Here is a 25,069-nt window from a genome sequence, read left to right as displayed (position 1 = left end):
ACATAAGGCTATRCAGTTGGAAGGAGAAGGGGGAAAACCCTGTTTTCATAAAGGAAGCTATACAAACTTTTATTTCATTGGACTGTGATGGAGTACGTTTAACTCTTCCAGAATAAAAATGTTATTGCCTTTAGGGAAACTTTCTATTTCATGGCTAAAGATTAAGCGGCCTAAATAYAGGGACTTTTAGTCCCTCTATTATATAGTGAAGGAATTTTTTCCTTCACCTGATATCTGTTGGGTGCAACAAAGCAGGGCTGTGGAGGAGTTGCAGTCAGCTCATAGATGATAGGGCCAGTAGGCTGACCTCAGCGCTTGGCAGAGTATTTCATGCAATATGAGGTATATGAGCTAAAGCAATCTCCCAGAAAAAAAAAAAAATATATTAGTAGCGACACTTTGCCAGTATATATAGCTGTAAGGGCCTTAAGAGAGCTCGTATCCCAGCATCTGGCTTTTATGTCTCTTTTTAGCAGGTGGAAAACTTTTTGGACATGAGGAGACATTTTGAGATAGAGAGAACAGTTCTCCAGATCTGCTGCTACAGCAACATGGAATCTCTGACTTTCAAGAGRCATAAAGCACACTGTGTAATGCCATTCCTTCGCATCCAGTAAAGAGCTGAGTAGGATGGGAAATTACTAGCAGTGGTGGACTGTGTTTTTATTTTAGAGAAAGGGAGAGAAAGTTAAAATTGTCTTTATTCAACAACAAAAATTACCAGTAACATGTACTTCATTTGCTTTTATATTTCATGTCATTCTCCCTAATTTCTCCCCTGTGCTTTCTCTGCAGAGTTTCCATCCCACTGGACTGTGATATGGTTATATATGTGTTTTTGATTTTTACATTATATCATACTGACAGTTCATGAAGTACAAAATGCCACTGAGACATTTTGGTAGAACATTATATCTTTGTTCTGACTTTGTGTGGAATGAAATATGTTCTGTGGAAAAAAAATAAAAAGAATTTATAGAGGTCATCATCTGAAGTGATTTCTTTCAAAAGAACTCTTCATTTCATACCTTGTTCATATACTAAATAAATGTTTACTGAAGAATAAACTGAAACCACTTCCGACAAGGTCTCTGAAGTTGTCTTTGTGTACAAATATGTAGTACACAGCAACAGACTATAAAGTCATAAAATATTGTCAGTTTGGCTCACAAGTATCACTGAGCTGGCTGTGAAACAGAGCAAGCTCAATGAACACAGATACATCTTTTCCATGACAATGTTTCCAGGTTGCAAATTACTCAATATATTTCTGTAGAGTAAGATGACAGCCAGTATGCATTTTATGGTGATTTCTTTCTAACTCTTTTCATAGATAAAGATCTATGAAGAGCAAACTATATCTATAGATCTATGTATATAAAATGACAGTAATAAGACACATTTTTATCCTTATTTCTACTTTTCTTACTTTCTATATAACTATAAAGAGATATACATAAACAAATGCAAGCAAACATTCTAATTTCGGCTTTACTGGAACATTTTCTCAACAAATGTGTACAATCACATTCTCAGTGACAATGAGACAGTGCTGAACATTTTTCTTAGTAAAATGACAGTAAGTTTATGATATGAATCTGAGCAGTGTTCTGAAAACTGTTGTTACATAGAAAGGTGTATTTTTTTTTCTTTTACTTTATCTCCACCTAATCACTTCAACATATCTTTGACTAAACTCCTAAGCAATATTTCTGATTGCTACGCATTTTGGTTCCTAAACTATACTACTAAAGCAATCCATAAACGTTAATGCATGTTTTTACCATTTTTCAACCAAAATTGTTTTGAGTAAGTAGACCAGTTTTGTTATTTTTTAAATATTCTTATGCCAATTAGTCTATTATGCAAAGAGGCTTAAYTATGACATCTATTGATAACAATTTAGCTTTATGCATATGATGGCAGGTGCATGCTAGAAAATAAACACATCCCTGCTCAGGGGAAGCCTTTGACTAATAGCAGTTCGGCAGATCAAGTTGTGTTTGCTCYAGCAGAGAGGCCACGCACGGCGCAGGTGTCTCTGCTCACAGGCAAGGTATGAGCAGTTCAGGAAGCCCCATCCAGAGCACTGGAGCATTCCTTCTTCCCAGGAAACTGGAGAGACCAAGTTTCCCCTCAGTGCTGAGGAATTCAAGAGGATGGAGAGGAAGGGGGAGTTGCTTTCTGTTGGTGCCTACTGAAACTATCTTCTATATCCAAAAATTCTCTGAGCTGAAAGTAAGCCAAAAGGCAACAGCTTTATGTCAGTTACATCTTTGTTGTAGAAGGTGCAGATTTCTTACATGGAAGGTGAAACAATTTCATAACTCATAAAGATGGATTTGAGGGTTCTAAAATAACCATTATGCATTTGTATGAGGAAAGACTAAGGGAGCTGGGCCTGTTTAGTCTGGAGAAGAGAAGGCTGAGAGATCTGATCAACATGTACAATTACCTGAGGGGAGAATGTAAAGAGGATGGGGCTAAACTATTMTCGGTGGTGGCCAGCAACAGAACAGAAGAGGTAAAGGGTATAAATTGAAAGAGAGGAAGTTTAATCTCAATATCATAGAATCATAGAATGCCCAAGGTTGGAAGGGACCTCAGAGGTCATYGAGTCCAACGCCCCTGCACACGCAGGGTCACCTAGAGCACGTGGCACAGGGCTGCGTCCAAGCGGGTTTTAAAGATCTCCAAAGAAGGAGACTCCACAACCTCTCTGGGCAGCCTGTTCCAGAATATGAAGAAGAACTTCTTTCCTGTGAGGGTGACAGAGCCCTGGCACACGCTGCCCAGGTAGGTTGTGGAGTCTCCTTCTCTGGAGATCTTCCAAACCCACCTGGATGCCGCCCTGTGCTCTGGGTGTCCCTGCTGGAGCAGGGGGTTGGACTAGATGATCTCTAGAGCTCCCTTCCAACCTCAACCATTCTGTAATTCTGTGATTCTGTGAATGTCTGCATATGTGGAACTAATAATAGGACATGCGTTTATATATTGTAGTGTATAAAAATGCTATATATATATATAAATGCTATATATATATATGTATAATACTTTGATATATTATTTTCTCTCTATAATCTGGTTGTTTATTTTTTATTTCTTATGGCTTCCTGTAATRCCTTTCTTTATGAGACTCTATATAGTCTCTACATATAAAATACTACACTACCTATAGTGTTTTATTTCCAATTTGGATACAATTGACAATACAGAAATGAAAGAAATTATTAAGCGCGTATTATTTTATTATTAAGATCATTTTTAGCAGAAGAAAAAAATATTTTCTCAAGTGTTCTTCTCTGTTTATAACCTGGATCATAGCAATAGGATAGTTTTGAACTCATCCACAAGTTTTTTCTTTAGCTATTTGGCTTATCATGTAAAAGATACCTAAACAATCAAATAGAAACAAACTTTGGCTTTTTCATTTTCTTGTTTTTGGTGGGAAAGGGCTCTAATTTCTTGCTTTTAAATACTGTAGGAGGAAAAAGAATACAAGACTGTTTTTACTGTCAAATTAGTAGGTTCTTTTTCCTGTACAACATATATTTAAGACTACAAAATAGAAGAATGTGATAAACAGAGGTTTTAGTCAACAGATAATGCAAGTATTGCACTGGTGATATTCATACTGTGGCTTATAGTACAATAGATTTTACTGACTAGTATGGTACACGTATACCTTAAGCACTTGGTTGTACCTGTGTGTGATACTGCCATGAGTGCTGTTCAGTGTCATTTGTAAATTCATATAAAATGAAACATACAATAGAAAATGTTAGCTATGTAACATAGTAATTGTTCCATTAATGTATTTAAAAGTTGGACCATAGTACAATTTAGCCAATAGCCACTTTGAAATGTAGTGGATGTTTTTACATATGACGTAATAAATATTAGTTCTTTATGATGTAATAAGAAAGTTCAAAGGACTGACATTTGAACAGTTTGAGAGGAACAAAGTGACTTGTTCTTTAAAACAGTTTCTGCCTGCCCTGCTAGGAATTTAGTTCTATTTCTTCCTTGGGAAAAGAACTGAATAAAAAATTTATATGTGAGGAGTGTGATTTAAATTCTAAGTGGTCTTAATTTATAACATATATGGGTTTTATCTACAGGAATAATTTCACCTAGTGTTTGGAAGAAAAATCTGGCTTGATATGGTAGATCTAAATTTTATGAAAATATAGGTATCATATTGTGGTACTAAAAACATGTATGATGACATTATGACAAGTTCATGTTTGCAGGGAATGTTAATCTGAATTGGAAATATGGAGGCATGTTTTGTGCATGTGTAAGAATAACATTCAGTATTTTCTCATGAAAACACTWAACATTATACATGTTTCCAGAACAACCAAAGATTAGAACCACAGATGATGGACTTGAAATCTGATGCTAAAAAAGTGGTCAACAAGTTTGCCAGAAAAATGTAGTTTGAGGCAAGAATTCTCCATCTTGATCGAGAACTTTTCCAAGGCCACATATATCTGTTTGGGAAATATTATACTTATGTAATCATACATTAAAAATTCAAGGTCGTCAAGGTTTATACTTCCTTGAAAGTAAAATAATCTTTGAATGTTAAACCTGTGAGTTCCATTGCTGATATTTAAACTTCATTGAACATATTCTTCAAAACAACTTATTCCTGAAAAAAGCCCACTAGGTAGCCCTGAAGAAGCAGCAGCTTTCTTTTGTTGTGCATTCTTTCTTATTCTTAATGCTTGCTTTTAAAAAGAATTTGTTCTAATTTCAGATATACAAAAAAAAAAAAAAAAAAAAAAAAAGAACTATTAAACTGAATGGATCATCACCTTGGGCAACCCAACACAGCTGTAAAGTAGACATGTATTTTCTCTTGGCAACTCAGGTAGTACAAGAAAGTCACATTATAGCTTTTGAATGTGAGTTAGCACAACAGTGGTAGAGAATTCAAATTCAGGTTATTGGGTTTTACATTTTTTTTGATCATTTCCTTTCTTCTCTGTTGTTACACCCATCTCAATCTAAGTTAGTAGTGGGTATCCATCAAGGCTGTTCAGGATTAGTTTCACGAAGGAAGTGTGCACTCGCCATACAGAGTAGGACACTCTGATATTAGGACACTCTGATATTTGGAGCCATTGCACAGAGGAAGCTTATTCCAGCAGGTCCCTGAATCACACAGACCACCTAATCCTTTTGTTAACATGGTACACAGGATATTGTACAGATGGATGTCTTTTTATGAGACCATAGGGACATATCAACTCAACCTTGGCAAAGCTCATCGTACCATAGCCAGTAAGCTGGACAGTGCTCAAGCAATTGACTCTTTTGGCTGGGTGGTGAAGCTCCTGGCCCCAGAAGATCTCAATTTTTCAAATGACAGGGCAGCTATGCTGTGCCTTTCTGTGTAGCACGCAGGTTAATTCACTATTTCAAATGACTGTGAAATAAAGTTTTATCTCCAGACTTTGGATCACTGCCTTAAACAGTCTCAGTAATAACCCATTCTACTGCATATGTATCTGAGGCTAGCTTTATTTCCTCTAGAAAGAATAAAGAATGGACAAAAAAAAAATCTCCATTCATCTTATTTGTACTCTATTTAGTTGTTTATCACTTTGAATTGTAAATTCTTTGAGACAAGAACCACATCTTATTCAGTGTTAGTGATTCAACATTTAGTTAGTTAGTTATTCAACATTTTTTAAACAATAAAGCAGGCAAAAATAAAATCTGCAGCAGTCCTGGAAGGTCACAGATGTTTGCAAACTGACTTATCCTGGRATTTTGTTGTGAGGGCAGAGAGTGTGCTGTGAATAGAAGCTATTCTCAGATTTTTGGTTGGTCTGTCAGGGAAGAAAAGACTGTAAATAAGGGCTTTTTTTCTGATGTAACACCAAAATGACCTCATGCAAACTTCTTTCTGTCGTGTCAGAAAATGGGGAATACTGACAGTTCAGCAAATACTCTAAAAATTCTGAGKGAGACAAGAAATGCCTATTTCTTGTAATGGAGTTAAAGAAAAACATACCAGTATATTTTCCATTGCTTAGTGGAAATTCCTCTAATTCATGGCTAATTGACCTCAACTCCCTAACTCAACAAAAAAATGATGAAAACCTTTTGAAAATATAAAATTCATAAATAACTGCCTTGAATAAATGTAGTCAGAAAGCTTTAGGCCGCATGGGTATTTTAAAATACCAGGAAAAAAAAGAGGCTTCCTAGAATATTAAAGCTGATGCTACCTTAGTGAATTAAAACATCTACCAATGATACAGTTCCCTTACATGTATAAATCATGACATTATGTCTTAATGACTGCATTAGATATCTGAAGAACTAAATGAAGGAACAGTTTGAAGAAGCTGGGTTTATCACTATTACTATTAAAATGTAGACTAGCAAATAAACAGYTAAAAGTCAGTCCTATCTCCTGCAAATATTTGTCCTGTAGAACATCTCATTGTTAGGAACTCCTAAGTCAGTTATTTTGGGAGAAATGTCTGTGTCAATTGCCTGATTGTGAACCTGTTCCAGAAAATATTTGTTAACTGTAGTGTCTGGAACAAAAACTACTGATATTGCCATACTGTTAAGTCTTTCTAATGTTTTAACATCCGTCAATAGCAACAGAAGCTGGCTCATCACCATCATCAAGGATTTCTGGACATGATCCTTGTGTCCTCTGGGGAACAATTCATCTTTACTGCCGGGAGGAGTGCAGTGGGAGAACTGTCAGTATTAGAAGTATTTTTAAAAGCAAACAAAAAAGAAGCAAGAATCTCTTGACAACTGATTCCAGTCTTTTGTATTTTAAAAAATATAAAATTAAAAAATATATAGAGAGGCTTTTTTTTTCCTTTTTCCATATTTTATTTCCTCTRTTTTTATTCCTTTAAGCAAAGAAAGCTACTTTTCTTCCTAGGAATGTCAAAAATGTCACTGCTGCACTTGTCACTTCCTTGGGCCATGTCAGCTTCTGTAAGGGACTTCAGTTCTCCGCTCKTCACAGAAGAGTGAGCCTTGCAAGTAGTAGTACAAGATGACAGATGTAAACCTTCCCTTATCCCTTCCACATTAATAACATTATTATTATTATTTTATGTTAATGCGTATAGCTTCATTAGCATTTTATGACACTGCATAGTATTTTAAAAGTGACAGCATCTCCTACTTCAGAACTGATAAGATATATTCAGAACTGATAAGATATACCATACTAATGAAAAAAAAATGTAGTGAGGGGTCATAAAAATGGAAGCAGGAAAGCAACTGACTAGTGAAACTAACTTAAAAAAAAAAAATCCAGAATGTCACATTAACATGACAGCAAGAATGATATGTCATTGTTTTAACTTCAGAAATGCCATTATTTCTTTGTGTTTGGGAATCAAATTTGGGAACTTCATATTTCTATTCACCTTATAAATGACCTTATAAATGAGCTGCTCTGTATAAATGTTGAGTTCTGCTTTACGAGATTTAACATAACAAAGTCTCATTTAAGCCTTCTGAAATGGATAGGTCCTACATGGTTCATATATCCTCTCTCAAGATTTGCAATTCCTTCTTAGTAAAAGTCAAAATGAATTTAATATATAAGTTAATTAAAATTTGTGTCACTGAAAGCTGATCTTAAAGGGAATATTCTGTAAAAATATAGTGATTCCAAATAACATTATTTCTATTAAGGTTCTTCTAACTGCTCATCAGGTGATGGATGTAACTAATGGGGTGCCATTCAGAGCAGACAAAAATGTAAATGAAGTTATACTTTTGGTGATTCTTAATACAATTGAACAGTTTTAAATTTTGTCCCATCACAAATAATGAATCAAATTTGTTTTTTCCAAAGCTATGAATTATAGTGTTTGCATAAATAAGGGAGAATCTGGCCAACATCTGTACCATAATTGTGCTTAATAATTCTCCCTTTTTGAAGTTTTCATAAGAAGATTTACCAATATATGGATCTTCAGAGTTAATAACATTTTTCAAGGCCAAGTATCAATGAAAAATTATATTAAATAGCAAAATATAAACTAACATTGCTAAAGCAACATTTTCAAGAACTGTTTTTTCAAAAATATTTTTATGAAGATTGGAAAGAACATGTGAAGTTAAAGAATTATACGAGTGCTGTCTAATATTCATATCTAGTTACAAATAATGACAAAGATTTCCTTCTTTATAATATATACCGGCACCTTACGCTAATGAAGAGGAAAAAATAAGTGTAGAAAATTAGTGAGGGGGTGATAATTGACAGGCAGCCAATTTAGTAATACAGCAGATCTTGACTTTGAGATCAAAAATGCTCTTAACAAAGATCAGAATAATCACAATAGTTCGCTTTAATTAATCTTTTAGGGAAAATATGTCCATGTATATAGGAAGACAAATTGCTATGAGATCGGTTTTGACATCTAAATTCCCTTAGCAGTTCAGTATTTCCAGCTAGACAAGAAACATTAATCCACTTAGTTTTATTTATTTAGTTATAGCAGGGGCATAGATAATTTCTCAACTAACATAAAACCTCTCCAAGTTTTGTAGATCATCATACTTGTAGCTAACCATTAGTATAATTTCCCATGTGGATGAAACTAGTAAYAAATGACCTCAGAGACTGGGAATAGTGCAGTTCAACTGGCCAGTGTTTGTGTTTATGTAATTATATTAAAGGTTCCTGTTACATATTTCACTGATCAGAAATAATTCAGGAGTCCTAATTCTCTTAAGTTTGGATCTACAGAGTGGAGTAAGAAAGCATGTAAAGCAGCCTGGAAAAAAAAATTGTTCAGGGACTTTCCTCTGAAACTAGTCTTTATTTAACTCTGTGTAGAGYGAGGGAATGCTTCCTGCGTTCTATGTAAGCCCCTGTTTCTGGTAGGGAAAGAAACAAATCTGAGATATCTAGGTATTTTGGTACCTAGTCTAGGTATCAAATAGTCTAGGTATTTTGGTATTCTGGTGATTGAAAATACAGGCCACTACAGATAATATAACTCTAGGTTTGAACAAAATAATAGCGTTAAGACTACAGTCTGCCATTAGGGCTGATTATGGGAATCTTTGTTACTTCTGCCTCTGTCATTCTACTTTCCTGACATCCTTCACAGGTTATCTTTGAACCATGAGAGTTCAAAGTGGCTAGGGATCAACTCAAATAGCAATAACAAAATTKGATATACAAAAAGGATTAATATTGTAGCATGTCAATAAAGTGCGAAACAAATTTACATATATYATGGTACCTTCATCAGGGTACCTTCACCCTTTTTTTGTCTTCTTGAAGAGAATAAACAGCTGATGTGGACTGAATCTATTAGTGTTGGGGCTGCATCACTAACATCTTTCCTTTTGCAACAAAAAGATTGATATGCCCAGGCTTAACATCTAAGGAGATCATTAATGTTCAGAAGAATAGCAGTGATTTCCACACTGTTGTGCCCCCCAACTTTTTATTGCTTGTTAAATTTTCTTTTAACAAGCTCATAAGGGTGTCGATTATGAATTATTTTCATTTATGTTTTCCTCTGTCATTGGACAGAACGCGACTACATTTCAAACTAACCAGATACCACTCTAGCTTATATTTGTATTTAAAAGATATTATAGAGTGAACATATTGGAATAAGATCTGAACTATGCAAAAGCTGTCCTACCTTGTCCCAGACAGTTATTCAGGTCAGATATTTGCCGGATGTTAAAGTTTATAGTAGTTCTCAAGCCTTCCCAAAGCTATTTCATAGTGAATACAGAACTTAATTTGGAGACAGTGAAAGTTAATTAACTCATGGTCTGTCTCTATGCCTAACTCAGAAAAGATGTAAAAGAATAAGTAGATGTTGAAAAAACTCCCARTTACTGTGATTATTAATGTTTTTATTATTTTTAGTGTTATCATTTATTGGATGAACATTAATACCAATATTAGCATTAACATAATATTTGTAGTAATAGTAAAAGTCTCAGTGTCCATGTAGGAAGAAGCAGGAGTTAAAACGGAGGTGGAAAAGAATAGTAGTAGTATTTCAAATTATATAGCTCAAATTCTGCCTCAAAAACATGAGAAACAGGATTTTTCTCATTTGGTCTCCTCAAGGAAAAAGTGCATTGAGCTTTTCTAGCAGCAAGCACCTAATTCTTCAGCCAAACCACTTAGAGAACTAACGATCTATTTTAAGTTATGATATCCTATGAAAGATCATGGAAATAAAGACTTTCTGGACTTCTTCTGTGTCATTTCCTCAGTAGTGTTTCTCCATGCTCTACAAAACAAGGCTCCCACCAGCTTCCTTGAAGACAGCTTCCATGTAGGTTGTGCCAAATTAATATTTCTGCTAAGAAATTACCCAGAACTTCCTGAAAAAGTCAGATATACTGAGATTCAGAGAAACAACATTTAGGAGATTGTTATTGTTGATGCAGTTTCTATCAAAAATAAAAGACAGAAAAAGTTTAGATTCTTAGTGCTGATCACCATATATTAAATTTGTCACTATTTTAAAGAATGTTAACTCTTAAAGAATTAACTGACTTGTTTGTAAGAAGACAGTGCAAAGCCATTTTAACGATAATGGAATAACCATAGCCATTTTGGATGAGGCTTCAAATGAATAACAGCGATCAACATAAAAATTAGTGATAAATTTCTACATTTATTTAGCCTTSTAAGGCTTTTTTTTTTTCCTTTTAAATTATTTGGAAGCCTATATCCTATTGACTTTTACTCTTGATATGGTATTTGGCAGCATAAAGCATCTCACTAGCTGTTGATAATTTTCCAGAAGAACATGTCTTTATACTAATGATATATATGAGTATAGAAAAAGCTATCAATTCAGTCTCACATTGACATATTATGTTAAAGGAGATATTCATTTGAAAGAATATAGTATAAAACCTTTTCTGAAACCTGGAATCCACTAAGTAACAATTTTAAAATGAAAAGGTTTCACTATAACTTCTTTACCTACACATTTTCTTATCGCATCTTTTCATGGTTCCTGATTTTCTACTTTGGGGTTTTTTTTTGTTATTTTTTTCCAATTAAAATTAACCATGTTCCTTTAAATATGTTACCTTTCATTATGATTGATCTAACAATTTAAATTGACATAAAAAAATGACTCTTTCTCATGAATACACTAGTTTCTCATGTAATTTGTTCAGAACTGAAAAAAAAAGTCAGCCTATGATTGTTACCTCCTAGTAAATGCACAGTAATACTGAGGAACAGAAATTACATTTCAATGAAGAAGGAGATGCTAGAACAAGATTTTGGTCTTTACATGTGTGAACTATACTATGGTGAGAAATCCTCTTTTATTTCAAAAATATGCAGGACTTCCATAAAAATGAAATCTGTAGCTCACAAAAATAATTCAAGCTAGGAGTTGTCAGTGAAGAGCTGGCTGACCTCCTCTATGTGTTGCCCTGCTTAGCAACGCTCCTTAGCAACAGCAGACTATTAGCTCATATCATCAGATAGAATGGAATCGTGGACAAACAAATGTTAATCATTCTGCATCAAAGATTTTTTTTTTTTATTTGGTCTGGGTTAATTCACTACTCCCCATACTCCCCATAGTTGTTTTTCATCAAAATTATTGATTTTAACTTTTTTTGTCTTTCTCACATTATATCAACAAATTATACATATAAATTCCAAAGATTTTGCTCTTGAACTTTGTTGCCATGCAACCTCACCTCTACAGCCCTATACACCCACTACTTCATGCAAAGGGTTAAGTTACWTTGATATGATTTTACACTCAGCAATTCAGTATAATTATAGGAATWTATGTTCCTGTAAATTTAAGAGTCAATCATCTCCCTTCTATGTGGGAGAATTGCAGAGATTGCACCAGCCTCCATGCTGCACATGCAGAGGTGCCTTGGACTTTCCCAACCTGGATCCTCACGAGAACCATCTAACAACAAGGAAATCCCTGTGGCATGTTTCAGTTTTGCATTAAAAATGAACAAGCAAATGAAGTTTGCTATTGTGAAGCAAATACCTTTTCTAGTACTGTTGAAAATCATTAGATTCACCTCAGCTCATAGCACGCAAAGTAAGAACTGAAGGCAAAGAAGTGTAACTGGATTCTCCTGCACAGGCTTAGGCTGCAGTTGTGAATTAAGTATCCAGGGTATAGAGCTGAACAGCTCTGCTCYGGGAGGTAAAAGTGTGAGGGTCCAGGGCACACAGGGCTACAATCAGAGAAGGGAATCAGAGAAGGTACAAGGAAAGTACAAACTAGTTCAGGAAGTGAAATCATTATCTATGGATATGGATACCTATAAATATAATGCATTCTACCATGTGTAATCTAATAGGATTTTTTCTCTAGCACATTTAGYTTCTCTAAGGAGGACTGATCCTCTTTCTCTAACCGCTTTGGAAAATTGTACCATGTCTGCCACRCAAGGAGTGAGGTATCTCGTTTGCCTCATTTCTGTGATAACATTTTTTTTGAAAACCAACATTCTGAATTCACTGCTACATGTGATCACAACTACTTCCTCTTTGAAGAAATCCTCTATCTTTCTTTGAAAATATATAACAGCAAAGACTAATTCTAACGCTTAATTCCCAGGGCTTTTTTGCTATATGGTACTTAGAAAGAATGCATACACAAATCATGCTAATATAGACTTCAGTAATAATTCAAAAAGTCTTCAGATAGGGGGAGGAAATTATGTGAATCTAATATGCTTCTGTAGTACATACAAGCTTTATTAATTTCTCCAACTACCTTTTAGAGTCAAGAACATTTGCATTGTATCTATATTCAAATCTAACAGATTTGTTGTACTGCAAGCAACAAAATAAAAAATTAGTAGTGCTCCATGTCTCTAATGTTAACAATAACAAGTAAGTAGTATCAGTTGGAGAACCTGCTCCATTTTGTTACACAGCCACTAGTTGCTCTATCTCRGGACGACGTATCTTTTAAACAGTTGGGCTCTTCTCCAGTGAAATAAGAGATAAATTTTGAGTTTCCTTGAGTCTGACTGGACTTGTCTTGACAGATCTCCAGTTCAGACTGAAAGAAGGAAAGTGYTTTAGCTGACTCGACCTCCCTGAAAAAGAAGCCTCCCTCTTTTCACCTCTCTCCATCCATCCATCCATCCTGCACAGTCGCTGTTCTTACTGTTGTCACACAAATTTTCTCTCTCTCCCCCCATGCATTTTGTTCCTACGAATTTATATGAGTTTTCCCAGGATTAAGTGATAATTCTGAACATTCCTTAAAAAAAAAAAAAAGAAAAAAGGAAAAAAGAAAAAAGAAAAAGAAGAAAAAAAATGAGACTGATGAAGTGTTTTGGAAGTAATTGGAGAGAAGAGGAATATCAAAAACTTATTAGTAGAAATTCATGTATGTTTTGATGTGTGGCTTGGGATCTTAAGGCCTTATATAACTACATAATTATATAACTAATGCTTTGTATATGCAGATAGCAAAATTAGCCATAGAAACAAAGATAAATTTGTGCAATTTGATTGTGTAATTTGACATATGTATATGTCTTAAAGTCATGTTGCTTACATGCCAACAGATTATTTGGCTTTTGTTTTTACGATCATTTAACTCCTTTCAAAAATAATAATAAAAAAGATATTCAAGTGTATACTCACTCTTTCCTTTCCAGGAAATACAAATGAGTATCTGCTGTTTTCCAGGAAGGACGGAGTCCACAATACCTTTAAAGTGTCTGTATCAGACACTTTTTACCCTCTCATTACTGTCCTTACTGATGACATAAATTATATTCCATGTTTTCCTCCTTATATTTAAACTCATAAAAAAAGCCTGGGATAGAGAACAATTACTAAGTTTATGGTGGCATTACATTTGTAATATATATTTAAATTAGAAACAGTAAGGTTTGTTTGCCAGATCTGGAGGTAATTGGGTATTATTTGATATTGTTGTCAAGATCTTTTGATGCTTGTTTTACCCTACTAAGGTGACAATCATGGTCTTTTTGACCTTTCATCAGTGACTGAACTTGCACCAGAAACTGAGCTTCTATTATGGGCATCAAAAGAGATCATGAAGACTTACTTTAATGTATTAACTTCTCTATTCCTCTAGAGAAATAGAGAAAACTTTTTTTTAATGAGATTATGCATTCTACACTGAGTCAGTCATTTTCTAAGATAGTCTTAAAATTACACTTGCACTGACTTGTCTGCTGTCACTTTATAATTAACAGCTTGCTATTTAATTAGCAGTTTTCAATGCATTTTATTAGTGAATTACTGATGAATAAACATACGAATGACTTGTATTACTTTGTTGATAATGCACACACCGTGCATTGTTAACTTGATAAAATGCCTCGAGGGAACTGATACTGGAATTCTATGCTTATCCACTCCAGCCCACCTTTACCATATGCTACATTGCACAAAATGATTTTATTAGCTAGTTCAAGGCTTGGAACATTAAGAACTATGCTTAGAAGCAGGAAGAGTGTGTGTGCAATGAAACGGAGAGCGTGATGGTGATTGTGAGCGGTTCTGGGAGAAGTGGCAACCAGAATGAAGGGCTGGAGTTACTTACCTTTCTTTCATGTATCATCTACCACAAAATAACAACATTAGACAGAGATGATGTATATTAGTACCTTGTTATGTTTGTCTCTGGAACAGACCATCATTTTTGACTTGAAAAGCTTGAACAGTCACCAGTTCTAATTATGAGAACTCAGTAAATATTAAAGCATGCAGACAGCTTGTTTACTTCCTGTAATAGTAACTGAGTTACAGTTTTCAGTTCCTTAAACTTCAATGTGTAAAACAAAATCACTGCTCAACTGCAGAAAATATACTAAAACGTTCGTCATGCTCTGGTCCTGTATCTTTTTGATGAAGCTTTGAGGAACTCCTTTAAGAAATGTATATTCAATATATGATACTCATATATACATCTTATATATACTCTTATCTTTAGATACATCTTCTTAGAATTCACTTTTTTTTTTCTTTTTTGAAAGCATAGAGCACTTCTGAAAAGCTTAAATTCAAGGAGTTAAATATATCATGGGTATGACTAACTTTAGCTTAATAAAAAATCATATGAAAACTCAGCTTTCTTTCCTAATGAAGATACAAAGATGCAGTATGACCTCGATTTTAGATGAGTGTGTTCTAGAAGATGACTGGTTAAAATGTTCAGCATTTATGTTACGAAAAAAGCACATTTTCATTAAGAAGCTTCAGTACCTTTTGAGTCAATGAAACACTTGGATACCTTCTGATCCTATTAATTCTTAGTGTCTTGCCATCTTCAGCAGAGCTCAGCAAAGCATTTAACCACAGGTTTAACTTTAAGCACTTTAGCCTTCTCAATGCCTTCAATGATTTTACAACTATATGGAAACTGGAAACTGCAATGGGTGTTCTCACAACATCGTATAAGGTTTGCTTTAAAGTCACTAAAATTAGTCCAGCTCTGCTGATGTTGTAGAAGCATAAACACTTTTTTTACTGATAAAGCTATTAGGCTTAGACTATGTTTGTTTTTGAGAGGATGCAAAATTAATAAACCTGCAATAGAAATATATTAAACTGCTTAATTCAAGCACAAGTTTACTCAGAAATATTAGAGAACACTTTGAAAATCAGCTTAAGTTACATGAACAGTCATATACTAATTTTGCTGAAAAGCTTCTGTTATTTTACATTAGTAATCCGCAACTATTATTAAAGATCGTAGTAGTCCAGAGACTAATGTAGACACAATGGTCAAAGCATCGAAGATATATTACAGCTTACTCTCTACAGTACAATAGACTCAAATCGTGGTCCACCAGCTATGTTTTCAATACATTGGAAAGGCTATGCTGGCCTTGTTACTGCATGGTGCTTCCAAAGAAAACAGGTTTGGGAAACACTGCTTTTAGACTCTGAGTGTAGTGTTTCTGTTCACTTGGACAAAGGATGCAAATTCACTAAGAAAGAAGAAGTCCAAAGCTTCTGAGATGGGGTTCTGCCAGCCTGCCATCCCAGTGTGCTGCTTGCCTAGCAACTCCTTACTTACGGCTGTTGTTCTAATTTGGGAAGAGGCATGTGCATTTTATGGGATTTCTCTAACCTGTTAAATACTCAAGCAGTGTAGGATATATTTTTCAGATAAATTGGCTTCTGATTTTCATCCTGAATATCATTTTTTTTTCTTTAAAGCAGCCAGAAGTACCTGTGAGGACAATTTTTGAATACATATCATTCTCCTGCCTCTATACAAGAAGAAGGTTGAGTCTGCATCATCTGCTGTTCTAACCTCTTAAAACTGAGTTAACACTGAGTTTATTTTAAATGAATCCTTTGCATTTTCTGTTGTCAGACAAGATATTCATCTCTCACTTGGCAAACACCAACTTGTTCCTCTTCTGTAAATTCCTTGGTCTGGTCAAGCATCTACATTACATTCCAGAGACCATTACCATGACACAGTGTTCTGTCTCATTGGCATTGCCTCTTTAAAGCAGCAGATACTTGTGTAACAAATTGTGAAGAAAAATATTTTAGATATGTATGTTTTAATTATGATCCAAACACCAACCTCACAGTTCCCACTTAATGCTCTTTCTCAATTTGAATGCCAGCTGCAGAAGTGGATGGCTACTTCTGTGCTTTTTAGGGTGGGGATGGAAAAAGATGTTTGCAGATAAATGAGTTTCAGGGACACTACACAGTTGTCAAAACATGTATGAAATACTGAGACAGCAGTAAATATATATTAACTATTTAGATAAACATAGCCTTTACTGCTTTATAATGAAAAGAGGCAGACAATAGGAGGCAGAACTACAGTAATAATTGCTTCCATCATATCCCTTCAACTCCAAGAATATCACTAAAAGGTATAATTGTTCTTGTCAATCACATCTTTGTCTCAATTTGACTAAAACTTTCTACCTACACTAGAAATCCATTAGCCATGTTGCTTTCATGACAGGATTTTTACTCCACGAGGGGGGAGATTTTTCCTCCTTTCCATCAAATCAGTCTCTAGGCTTCACTTCTATCTCTATTTTACATGGCAGTCTGAGTCCACTGAGCTGCCTTTGTGCAGTGATTTAAGGCAGCACACTTAAAGTGAGAATGATCAAAATAAACGGCCACTTTCATTCCTATAAATAATACATGACACTACTTCATTTTGCCTCAGTGGAACTCAACAAGTCAGAGTACTGATAGGAAAAGTAGGAAAAGATTTTGGTTTTGGAGACATCACCAGGATCTGTAACTATAGTAAACAAAAACAAACAAAAACATCAAGTATGAGTACAAGATGCCACTGTATCTCAAAGTAACATCTGAACTATGTAAGTCTGCACTGACTGGGAATTGTGTGAAAACTCAAGAATTTCAAAATGAGTATATTTTCAGAGATAATTTTTCACTTTTTGAAAATCAGATTTCATGGAGTTTTTAGGTTGCTCAAAAAAAAGCTTGAGGCACTCAGTATCAGAAGATAGTTTTGAAGCCATTCCTGCTTTTGTTATTCACTAATGAATAGCAAAATCATGTTTTAAGTTATTTCTGAACATGAGCTCCACTTTAAAAGAGGTCCTTATATATTCTTGAAAAATATTGCCTTTGCGTATTTCACAACAAGGAAACAAACACAGTATTAAAAACTAGAATAATGTTTGCAAGACTAGTGAGTTATATCCTATCAGAAATGAAAAAATATTCTTTGCTTGAGTTATATCCTTTTTTTTTACACACATGGTAGTAATCTGCTAACAAAGCTATTAAAGAGGATTTTGCATAAATGGTGACCTAATTTTAGCAGATTTTAAGTAATACAAAAGGAACAAAAATTTGCATTTACAAATATGACTATGCACATAAAAAAGTTTTATATGATGATAGTGAACTAAAAGTTTAATATTGATAATGAACTCAGAGTAACAGAAAGAGGTGACTTCTGCAACAAACAGAAAAGCTCCTGGCAATCTACTTATGAAGAATGTTATTGAGCCATTTTTATAAAACTATGTTACAAGAACAGAATTAAACTATGATTTAATAAATGACTTGYTGTGAATATTTCTGACTTGTGTTGGAAATGCAAAGTATCAATGACATCTTAGGATAGGTTGCTAAATAAATCAGCACGTGTGTTTTGATCCCAGTGGCTTGTGTGTAGCTATRTAACTGCTGAAAGCAAATCAGTTGCAATTCAAAAATTTTCAGTTAATTTGCTTCCAATTAACATAACACTTCAATTACTAACTCAGGTATTAATTCAAAAAAAAAAAAAGACAATAAATAGAAAAAAATGTAGAAAAACACCTCTCCTTCCCCTGTCCTAGGCCAAGCCTCAGTCCAACACATCCCATGCCACCACTGCCTGTTACTTTCCTCCCTCATGGTGGTGGCTAGCAGTCAGTCACCGGGACCTCTGGGGTCCCTCACAGTCCCTTGAGGCCCCCAGGCCATACAGTGACAACATCCCATGTCTCCCCCACTGCTTCCCACATCCCTTCTTGCTATCTCCTCCTGCCCTTGGAGGGCAACAGGCCATTTCCAGGGTGCTGGCGCTGAGAGTGGTTGTGACTGGTTCCAGATGGCTCCTGGCCTCCTCAGCAATGTGACTGTTCAGCTGTGAAGGGCTGATATACACACTTGCAAAAACACAGATATTCCGTGCTAATATGGTTCTTGCGCTACCTACCCATGCTGTTTAGCTGGGTTGTCTGTGTGGCTCTGCACCTCATGGATGTCTGATCAAATGGGTCAAGCTCAGTAAGCTCTGCCTTACACTTATCTTGACCCTTACGGATGTGTCCTGTCAAATAGGATGTGAGTTGAGGAAAGGAGATTATTTTACGTGTACAAACAAAGTAAAACCAAGCAGGCTTTCAATTTTATATTAACTCATATCTGAGTTCATTAACTCATTGCTGGAACAGTAAGAAGGACATTATTCATTAGTTGTGCTGCCATTCAGAGGGACCTGAACAAGCTGCAGAGTTGGGCAGAGAGGAATTTCATGAGGTCCAACAGAGGCAGGTGCAGGGTCCTGCATCCGGGGAATAATGACCCCATGCACCAGTACAGACTGGGCATGACCTGCTGGAGAGCAGCTCTGGAGAGAAGGGCAGGAGAGTCCTGATGGACAACAAGATGACTATGAACCAGGAATGTGCCCTTGTGGCCAAGAAAACTAACAGGATCCTGGGAGCAATGGGAAGAGAGTTGACAGCAGGTTAAGAGAGTAATCTGAGTCCTGTACTGATCCACAGTGAGGCCACATCTGGAGTGCTGTGTCCAGTTCTTGGACCCCCAGGACAAGAGGACATGGAGGTACTGGAGATGGGCTACTGAGGGCTACTGAGATGATTAGGGCCACTGAGATGATTAGGGGACTTGACTATCTGTCCTATGAGGGGAGACTGAAAGAGATGGGCCTGTTTAGTCTGGAGAAGTTTCAGGAAGGATCTTACCAATGTGTTTAACTCAAAGGAGGGTGTCAAGAGGATGGGCCAAACTCTTCTCAGTGGTGACCAGAGATGGAACATGGGGCAGTAGGCACAAACTGAAACACTGGAAGCTCTGTCTGAACATCAGGAAAAAGTAATTTATTATGACAGTTATAGAGTCCTGCAACAGGTTCCCAAAGGGATTGTGGAGTCTCTGTCCTTAGAGATATTAGCCCTTTTTTAGAAGTGGGGTTGGACTAGATGATCTCCAGAGGTGCCTTCCAACCTCAGCCATTCTGTGATTATGTAATATTTGTATTCTCTGCACATTTTTCTTGTGGATTTTTTTTAACATAGACTTTTCCAAGTCTTTTGTAGTCCATATTTTCTTCCATATTTGTCCTTTTTTATTCTCTAGGAGATTGCAATTGCTTTGTAAAATCTTCTTTCTTCCCTATCAACACTTTAAAGGAGTGAGGTGCTTGGGAGGAGCTGTTCGCAAGAGCTACTCTGAACACGAGTCAGTTCTGAAATCACTTTCTGAAATGCTTTGTGTGTACATGTGTGCTGGGAAGAAGGGGATGAAAGCTGCTGCTTAATGGCTTGGCATACAAGTCCATGCTCAGCTCTCTAGCCTTATTCTTTTTTTCTCTCTGACATACATACTGTTCCACACTTTCATTGTCAATTCTTTTTTTTTTTTTTGATCCAGAACAAAAAGCATTTCAAATCAATAAGCAGGCTCTGTAGTCTCTTTCTGAAAGTGTTCTTTTATTTTAGTATTTCTGTTAACTCTTGTGACTGGAAAAAAGTACTGTCTTTTAATTCAGGATTTTCAGTCTATACTTTTGCCCTAGTTTTTTTACTTGCACCAGTTTGGGCATGTGAGCATTTTACTGCAGTGATTTCAGTGCAGTTACTCCTGATTTTCATGAAACACAGAAAGGTGAATTAATTCCTTGACACCGGCAGAAAGCAAAGGTTTTCTTACAGAGTTCACCGTTAAATGTGAGTCTCAAATCAGCAGTTAGTTTAGCCATGAACTTAACTTTAAGCAAGTGAAATATTGTTAAAGATATATTCTCTTGTGCAGAGAATGAATTCCTTCTTCACAAAAGCTTTCTTAGCTGATGGAGCTTTAAAGCATAATTAGAGCAGGATAGACAGCGTCAGTAGTCTGAAACATCTCTATTTCCTCTTCAGTCCAGATTCCTTCTGACATCTTATAGTCAAGTCCAAGTAATCTATTTTATATGATTGTTCATATATGTGAACCTAAATATTTGTGTGTAATGCATACCTATTTGGTCTCCTTTAAAAACTATCACTATGTGATATTCTGCTCTTGTGATGCAGAAAATACAAAGCTCATACAGTGTTAGCTCAAGGTTATGTTAATTATATTATTGTTTTGTGCTAAGTATATTGCTGCTATTTTATCTCTATTTGAAATTTTAAAAAAATCAAATACTGTACATTCCTCCTCAAAAGAATATATTCAATGAAAAGTAATTGAATTTCAACAAGGTCGCATCTAATCACTCCAAATTCCACTTCATAATGAAGTTAAATCTGAAACATCAGTGTGATTGGCTAAGCATTCTTCTCTGGTACAGTAAAAGTAGATTTTTATTTTTCCCTTTACAGTATTTCCTAGGGATTTCCTTCAGGGAGTTTTTTTTTTTTTTTCCTGCACACATGGTAAGAAGCAGTCTCTATTTTAAATATTTCTTGAAGAGAATATAAGTTCTCGAAGACAACATATGAGCGACATTAAGAGGCATGATGGAGAATACTCTGGCTAAAAATCCAAGTTCTCTGTCATTAGCTATCTATATGTAGCTTTTGCACAATAAGAATTGAGTGTTTATCTAAGTAATTGCTATGAACTTAGTGGAAGTGCAACAACAACAGAGTTTTTTTTTTTTTTTTTTAATATGAGGATAAATATTCCTCTGTAGTCTTCAGAACTTAAGCAATAGAAACAACAATTATTAGATTCCAGCTGTCATGACTAATGGAAGAACTCTTCAGTCATGCTAATGTGAATATAAGCAAATTGAAAGAAAATAAGCCAAGATCTCATAAATTCCTCTCCATCTGAAATCCATGGGCTTTCTCAGAAATATCAAGGAGGGAGAAATAGGCCATCCTTTGATCTCCTGCATGAAAAAGTTATTCTTACTGCCATCTTCTCCTTGCAATATCAACAGAAATGCATATACAAAAAAAAAAAAAGAAAAAGTAAAAATCAGTCCTTTTCAGACACTCTGGAAAATTCAGACTTTCTATTTCTGACTGTTCTGATTGCATGCTTTAGGACTCACATGGCTTGGCTAATTTCACTTTACATTCTCACAGTTTAGAGCCTGAAACTAAAACTTCTCTAAGCTGTACAAAATGAACCTTAAAATTCAGCCTTCTGAATTATGATAGCTTCATATTGCTGTAACTGGAAGTACCATCTCTCGTTAATACAATGTTTAACAATGCCATTATAAATAAAAAGCTTTCCTCACATATGCAGGAAAATACTTTGTCCATTAAAGGTCATTTTCAGAATCACAGAATATTCAAGGTTGGAAGGGACCTCTAGAGATCATCTAGTCCAACCTTCCTGCTCAAGCAGAGACACCTACAGCATGTGGCACAGGGTGGCATCCAGGCGGGTTTTGAAGACCTCCAGAGTAGGAGACTCCACAACCYCCCTGGGTAGCCGGTTCCACTGATCTGTCACCCTAACAGTAAAGAAGTTSCTCCTCACCTGGAGACGGAACTTCCTGTGATCCAGCTTATGGCCATTACCCCTCATCCTATCGCTGGCCACCACTGAAAACAGCTTTCCTCCCTGCATTCTCCCTTCCTGAACTTATACATATTAATCATATCCCCTCTGAGCCTTCTCTTCTCCAGAGAAAACAGGCCCAGCTCACTCAGCCTCTCCTCATACGAGAGATGTTCCATTCCCTTAATCATCCTGGTTGCCCTTCTCTGGACCCTCTCGAGAAGCTCCACRTCCCTCYTATACTGGGGWGCCCAGAACTGMACACAGTACTCCAGGTGCGGCCTCACCAGAGCTGAGKAGAGGGGCAGAATCACCTCCCTTGACCTGCTGGCAACACTCCTYSTGATGCAGGCCAGGATCCCATTGKCCTTCTTGGCCACGAGGGCACACTGCTGACTCATGGTTAACTTAGTGTCAACCAGGGCTCCCAGGTCCCTCTCCGTGGAGCTGCTTTCCAGCAGGTCGACCCCTAGTCTGTACTGGTGCCTGGGGTTATTCCTCCCCAGGTGCAGGACCCTGCACTTGTCCTTATTGAACCTTATGAGGTTCCTCTCTGCCCAACTCTCCAGCCTGTCCAGGTCCCTCTGGATGGCAGCACAGCCCTCCGGAGTGTCGGCCACTCCACCCAGCTTGGTGTCATCTGCAAACTTGCTCACTCGTCCAGGTCATTGATGAACAAACTGAACAGCACYGGGCCCAGTACTGACCCCTGGGGGACACCACTGGCCACAGGCCTCCAACTGGACTYGGCCCCATTTATCACCACCCTCTGAGCTCTGCCATCCAGCCAGCCCTCGATCCACCGCACTGTGCACTCATCTAGTCCACTCTCCCGGAACTTCCGTATGAGGATATTATGGGAGACGGTGTCAAAAGCCTTGCTGGTCAAGGTAGAAAACATCCACGGCTCTCCCCTTGTCTAGCCAGCCTGTCATCCCATCATAGAAGACTATGAGGTTCGTCAGACATGACTTCCCCTTGGTGAATCCATGCTGACTGCTCCTCAACAGCTTCTTCTCCTTCATATGCCTGGAGATTCTCTCTAGGATGATCCGCTCCATCACCTTTCCAGGGACAGAGGTGAGGCTGACCGGCCTGTAATTGCCGGCTCCTCCCTCTTGCCCTTTTTGAAGACTGGAGTGATGTTGGCTCTCTTCCAGTCCTTGGGCACCTCCTCTGCTCTCCAGGACCTCTCAATCGGGAGGTTTCCCACAGCTGCCCGTAGAAGGCCTCGTCCACTTCCTCGTCCTGGTCAGGAGGCCTGTAGTAAACTCCCGCCACCATGTCGCCSCTGCTGGCTTGCCCCTTTATCCTCACCCACAGGGTCTCTACTCGCGTTCCATTCTCCCCTATGCTGAGCTCTATGCATTCCAGTTGCTCCCTCACATAAAGAGCAACTCCGTCACCTCGCCTGCCTGCCCTGTCCCTCCTGAAAAGCCTATAGCCCTCCATGGCCACATTCCAGTCATGGGAGCTGTCCCACCATGTCTCAGTAATTGCAATAAGATCATGGCCCTGTAGCCGCATGTGCATCTCCAGTTCCTCTTGTTTATTCCCCATGCTGCGTGCGTTTATGTAGAGGCATTTGAGCGGGGCTCCCAATGTGCCTCTCCTCCTTGTCGGGACAGCTGCAGCCTGACTGTGCGGGTTCTCAGAAGTTCTCCTATTTTGCCCTATGGCCTCTTCGGTCCTAGAGGACCCTTCACAGGSCACAGCTCTARATTGCTGKGGATGGTGTGACGGGCCATCAGGCACCATCTCATTTGCCACCCCACGGATACTCCCCTCCCCCCTCGAATCTAGTTTAAAGCCCTCATGATGAGCCCAGCTAGCTCCTGCCCCAGGGCCCTCTTCCTCCTTTGAGAAAGGTGGACCCCATTGGGTGCCATCATGCCCGGTGCCATGTAAGACCTCTTGTTACCAAAGAAGCCAAAGTTATGGCGATGACACCAGTCACGGAGTCACATGTTAATAGACTGTACCTTATGATTTCTTTCTGTATTGCCGGCTGCACTGGGGAGTATCAAACAGAAGATGACCTGTGCGCCTGTGTCCCTGATCGTCCGCCGCAACTCCCTAAAGTCTCTTTTAATTGCTCTCAGGCTACGCATTGCCGCCTCCTCTGCACCCACATGTAGGACCATTAAGGGATAATAGTCTGTGGGTCAGACCAGCCTGGGAAGTCGTCTGGTGACATCTCTAATCCGGGCCCCAGGAAGACAACAGACCTCTCTTGAGAGAGGGTCGGGTCTAGCAATCAGTCCCTCTGTTTCCTGAACCTGGGAATCACTCACAACAATAACCCTCCTATTCTGCCTCCTGGCCACGGTGACAACATGCGCAGCTGTCCTTTCCGACTGCAGCACCTCCTCTGGAGGGGAGGGAGCTACCCCCTCACCCTCCACCTACCCTACTGCCCTGCCTCCTTCAGGGCCTCATACCTGTTTGCCAGGGGGACCCTATAGGRTAGGGTGGGAGGAGGTTTCACCTTGCCACCTTGACCCTGGGCTTTTATCCACGCATTCCTCTGCTCTTTACCATCTTTGTGTCTTGTCTTGGGGTTGGAGCCTGTACCAACCTGTCGCTGCTGCTGAGCCCTCCCTGGTGCCTGCCCCCGTTTCTCCCTCTCTGACCTAGAGATTTTCCTTAACTTTTCCACCTCGTCTTTTAGTTCAGCTACCATGTGGAGCAGGTCCTCCACCTGCTCACACCGCACACAGGTGCCCTCCTCCCGGCCGTCCATCGGAAGCTTCAGGCTGCAGCACTCCTTGCAGCCCAACACCTGGACGGCTGCATGCTGGAGCAACCGCTCAGTCTGGGTGCCTAAGATTC

Source organism: Nothoprocta perdicaria, unplaced genomic scaffold, assembly GCF_003342845.1.
Source record: "Nothoprocta perdicaria isolate Ctin4 unplaced genomic scaffold, notPer1 scaffold_461, whole genome shotgun sequence".
In the NCBI taxonomy this organism is placed as follows: domain Eukaryota; kingdom Metazoa; phylum Chordata; class Aves; order Tinamiformes; family Tinamidae; genus Nothoprocta; species Nothoprocta perdicaria.
Note: the sequence above shows the minus strand (reverse complement) of the source record.